The following is a 6,051-nucleotide window of genomic DNA, read 5'->3' on the forward strand; positions in this document are numbered from 1 at the left end:
TTCATTGTCACATGGGTTCAGAACATTGTTTTGAGCCAATCACCACCAGAGTCCCAATTGTCATGTGACTAATCACTCCATATTTGAACTCCTATCAAAGACTATCAAAACTGTGTTGTCTTCGGTGGTTCAGTGGTAGTGGTACCGTCACCGAAGTGAAAGGTTGCCGGTTCTATTCCAGCTTGTTGTTGCGGTTTTATACTCTGTTGTGATTTCAGACTCCCGTTTCGAAAGATAAACGTACCAGGAGAACCGGCCGAACCGTGCAGGCGCTGGTGGCGCAGTGGCGGAGTCATGGTATAGCCTTCCCAAGGTCCATGGTTCAAGGCCGGGTCAGGCGTCTGCACACCCAGAAAACCAAAGGGGGGGGTAGTGTGTGTGTGTCCCCCCCCCGAGGTTTCGGAGTGCCTGTCGCTGTGGTTATGCTGCTTTTCGCTTATTTTTTGCTACGTTTAATAATATAATAAATAAACTTATTTAAAACCAATTTTTTTTTTTTTTTTTTTTTTTTTTTTTCTCTCTTTCTTTCCTTCTTTCTTCTATCTTCTTCCTTCATGGACCTTTTTTTTTTACTTGGACTCTTTTTTTCTTTTCCTTCTTTTTTTCACTTTTTTTCACTTTTTTTTCCTATTCTTTCTTCATGGACTTTTTTGTTTTAGAAATTTAGTTGTCAGAAGTAACTGTTACTTAGTTACTTTTAAAAGTAATAGTTACTTTCAACATCTTTTTAAAAGTAAGTATTACTAAGTAAATTTTAAAAGTAACTAAGTAACAGTTACTTTTGACAACTTTTAAATGTAACTATTACTAAGTAACTTTTAAAAGTAACTAGTAACTATTAGTGATTAGTAACTATTACTTTTAAAATTTGTCAAAAGTAACTGTTACTTAGTTACTTTTAAAAGTTAGTAATAGTTACTTTTGACAACTTTTAAAAGACATGTAATTTAAGTTACTTTTAACAACTTTTAAAAGTAACTAGTAACTATTAGTGATTAGTAACTAGTAACTATTACTTTTAAAAGTTGTTAAAAGTAACTTTTTAACTAAGTAACTTTTAAAAAAGTAACAGTTACTTTTAACAACTAAATTTCTAAAACAAAGGAAAAAAAGTCCATGAAGAAAGAAAAGGGAAAAAAAGTAGGAAAAGAAAAAAAAGAGTCCAAGTCCAAAAAAAAATTAGTTTTAAATAAATTTATTTGTTATATTATTAAACGTAGCAAATCATAAGCGCAAAGCGAGCATAACCGCAGCGACAGGCACTCCGAAACCTCGGGGGGGGGACACACACACACTACCCCCCCCTTTGGTTTTCTGGGTGTGCAGACGCCTGACCCGGCCTTGAACCATGGACCTTGGGAAGGCTATACCATGACTCCGCCACTGCGCCACCAGCGCCTGCACGGTTTGGCCGGTTCTCCTGGTAGATTTATCTTTCGAAACGGAGTCTGAAATCACAACAGAGTATAAAACGCAACAACAAGCTGGAATAGCAAAGAGTGGGATTTGAACACAGATTCTCCACATGATGGAGCAACGCTCAAACCACTGAACCACTGGAGCTCACATTCTTATACCTCTTTTTTTGGGGGCATGTCTTTTTTATTGGGACAAAACCAGTAAAACTTATGCATTTTAACAAAGCATGGGATTCAAACACAGATTCTCCACATGATGGAGCGACGCTCAACCCACTGAACCACTGGAGCTTCCACTCTTATGCCTTTTTTTTGGGGGGGGCATGTCTTTTTTATTGGGACAAAACCAGTAAAACTTATGCATTTTAACAAAGCACGGGATTCAAACACAGATTCTCCAAATGATGGAGCGACGCTCAACCCACTGAACCACTGGAGCTTCCACTCTTACACCTTTTTTGGGGGGGGCATGTCTTTTTTATTGGGACAAAACCAAAGAAACTAAAACATCTTTACCACATAGAGAAGGATTTGAAACAGGATCCTCCCAACAGGGAAGAACATGCTCGTACCACTGAGCCATAGGAGATATTATTTTTCAGCATGTCTTTTTGGGACAATATTTGTCTCTATTTATCATTCGTCAACTAAAACTAAGAACATTCCACCTCAGAAGTGAGATTTGAACCGGGATTCTCCATGTAAAGGAGTGACCGCTGAGCCAGAGAAGCTTCCTCAGCTAAACTTTGTGTTTTTGGAGGGAGTTTTGTCAAATCTGATTATTAAAACTAATGAAATTAAAGCATTTTCAACCTTAAAATTAAAATATTATTCCACAATAGTGAGAACTGAACCTGGATTCTCCACATGAGGGCGACACTCACACCTCTGACACCTTTACTTACACATTACCTATTATTTTTTTACCTGTTTCTGTCAATGTTCAACCAAAATCACATTATAATAAACCACAGCTTCATGTGCTAAATCTGAGATAAATCTGAATAGATTCAAACAAATGTTTCAGAAAATGGTTCACTGTTGCTCGTGACTCTGGCGACACCTGCTGATCAAAACTGGAAATGCAACGAGAACAAACGCGTAATGATAGCTGATATTTATGGCGCCATTTACACACTAATCAAAACATAATCTCGTAAATGATATAGAAATCATTAAGTATGAAGTGTATCATTTGTGTTCTTTTATAAATATGGGTTCATTTTATCTAAATTAAATAAAAATTTAGATAAAATGAACTATCACTCTCATTAAATATAAAACTAGCCCGAGATCAGTTAAAACAAATGCCCCCTAGTGATAAATAATTTGGAATGAACAAAGCCTCTTTGGCTGAGATCACGTGACTTGACCAGTTTATGATGCATTTTCCTATTTCTTTATTGTGTAAGGTGGCTGTTTATGTACGTATAAGATCTGCAAAGTTACAAATCTCTCCCACACAAAGATTTATTCTATCTAAAAGAGAAAGGTAGATCCAAAATGCCTCGATCGAATGCTCCCTCGCCGACCTACGTCACTAGCCAGAAATATTTGCATAATGCCGCCCAATTTTGCGTACGCAAAGAAAGAAGGCGTGGCTTCAATTGTGGTGTGTCGTCGCCGCCATTTTGTGGAGGTGCTGCGTGTTTCTTTCTACGCGAAAGCAAAAGTTCTTTATTTGGCCTTCAAAAAGTGGACACAATTAGGAATCAGTGGTTAAGATTTATTCACAACACTGTTCCAGAACAGTACAACCCAAATGTTCGTGTGTGTGCAGGGTATTTTACGGAGGACAGTTTCCTGAACCTGGGAGAGCACACGACTGTGAACAAAGGTAATTCCAAATTCTCTAGGGCAATCTGGCGCTTCCGAATCAGATCTGGTAACGTTAAGTATCTTGTATTATTTGCCATTGACTGTTCAAATGTAGAGTTTTGTGCAGTGTAGAGTAAGACATATTGGGTGTTCGGTTGGTTTATGTTACCTCAGGATGACCTGATGTGACGTCAGTAGGAGGAGCGGGAGAATTAAAACAATTTTTTAAAATAAATGAATCAACTAAAATGTAAATTATTAATAAGAAAAAGAGTCTAAGACATCATCAGCAGCCTAAATTGGGAAAATGAAGAGGGGAAACGTGCAAGGTATCCTTATAGGCTATAATATTATGCATAATAAAATAGGCTAATATCACTACATAGGGCAAAACCGGACAGAAAAATGTGTTGTAACTTAATGTATTTAAAAAAACAAACAAACAAAAAACACACAAACAAACGTTATATAACTCACTTTTATTGTTTTTACAATTTATGGTATTTTTGTATTTGCCTCAATTTATAATAATTTAAATATACCTTTACATCAAAGCACGTCTTGAACATTGGAGGGGGGACCACATTTTTTAGGGGTGGGTGATTAGGGGGTCATTTGTATTTTTATATATAGAGAAAACAAATTATTAAATATTTGCAAAAATATTTTATTTTAAAATATGCACACATTCATTATTCGTAGGCTATGTCTAATATGTCAAAAACACAAAACGTTTTTTTGCCTCGTCACATGAATCACATTTTCAATTCAAAAATAGTCTTAGTAGTCTGTATTACTGGATATTGGAGCTAAAAATGCCCATAAAAAGGTTTTAAAAAATCAATGTATTGTAAACTTATTGCAAAAGATAATTTCTCACTGATGCGAACTAACCACCACACAGAATATGAAGAATATCAAAACCTTTAGGAGTCAGCTGTCCACGCCGGCCTAAACCTGCCAAGACACCAGCACAATAAACACACTCAGCAAAATATCGTCGAATTATCGTTATCCCAGAAAATATCAAGATATAATTTGTCAATTTCGCACACCCCTACGCAACGCAACTTGTTTTCTTGTCACTCGTAGCACACTCCTTTATCAAGGTATATGAACCAAACTTTATGTCTGTTTACATTTTATTGTGTTTAAGTGAAACTATGTCCTCGAACATTTTTCTATCGTTGTTATATTCTAACAGTTATTAAATACCGATACCGTTTTATCGCCCAGGCCTAGATCTACATTTCTCAATTTCATTTATGGTAATTATATTAAAAAAATGTGCCATGGTTTAGTAGAAGATTGCTACATCTACTGGAAAACAAAGACTTTTAAAAATGAAAATAACATGAATTTTCAACTACAGCCACTAGATGGCAGCAGAAGACTACTCAATGGCTCATGTATCTTTCCCGAGTTTTTCATTTAGAATTGTTTAGACATTAAAAAAAATCGTTATTATAACAACAATTTGAACCACGGCTTGTGTAATGTAAATACATACGTGCATCAGGTTCCGATCGATCGGCTTGGACATTCTGATATGGTAAAACTGACGACATGATTAACTGTCTTTATAATTGCTTTGGAAGCTGAATCTTGCGATTATGGTAAGGGGCGTTAACATTTCCGACACGCTTCGGCCAATCAGAGCTCACTATGCTTTTCGGAAGGAGGGGCTTTGTAGAATTCAAAAGATTGGGCATAGAGGAGCTACAATAATGTACAGTCTGTGAACAATAATGCATTTTTGGAACATTAAAGGATGTAAACATATTCTATTACACCCAATACACAAAATATTGATCTTTGAAAATAGCATCATATGACCCTTTTAATACACTAATGATTCGAAACAAAGGATTCGCAGCAGAATAATCCAGGTTTATCTCAGCTGTCGTTGTTTCAACTAAAACGTGTGTGTGGTTGGACTGTAAAATAAAATAAAGTTCTGAAACCAAAAACCATAAGGGGTCCGTGTACGGTGTTTTCATTCGTTTTTCGATTTAATATTAAAAGTAGAAAAAGCCACAATTATTCATTAAAGGAGAACTCCGGTCAATTTTAACATTGAGCTCATTTTTTTGTACATTTGGAGTGCTGTCAATACAGAGAACAACGACAAAAATCGGTGTTGCCTACACCGTGTTATCCTCTTTTTAAAATTTGCACCCTGTTACCTATGATCACGCGCGTGAACTCGGCAATCGACTACTTTGGACTTCAACCGAAAACAGAATGTAAACAGGTATTTGCGCTGGCTTAAATAACATCATTTTTATTCATAACTTTCATATCTACTGCAGTCAGATTCACTCGTGTTCACTCTGAAGGAATCACTCACATGACCTGTGCACTTGTAATGACACATCAAGGATGTTAAGAGGCTAAAAGCAGGTTTAAAACTTGCCCCATTGAAGTCAACAGGGTGCAGATTTTAAAAATAGAATAACACGGTGTAGGCAACACCGATTTTTGTCGTTGTTCTCTGTACTGACAGCACTCCAAATGTACAAAAAAATGAGCTCAATGTTAAAATTGACCGGAGTTCTCCTTTAAAACAATTTTTTTTTTTTTTACTGAAAAACGAGAATTCGCCTTTTTTCACGTTTTTAGTTTCAGGGGTAGAAAATTGATAAGCGTCTTGAATATTCAATTTCCACATGTGGATGGCATGAGACGCCTCTTTCCGCTGATTAGTCAACCAAAGATCAACCCGTGCCAAAAAAAAAGAAGAAAAACAAATAAATGTGCCGTTTTTCATTTTTCTCTCCATATCAAACCGAAAAACAAATTAAAGCATCAAACA

This window comes from Squalius cephalus (assembly GCF_949319135.1).
Source record: "Squalius cephalus genome assembly, chromosome: 4".
Taxonomy (NCBI): Eukaryota; Metazoa; Chordata; class Actinopteri; order Cypriniformes; family Leuciscidae; genus Squalius; species Squalius cephalus.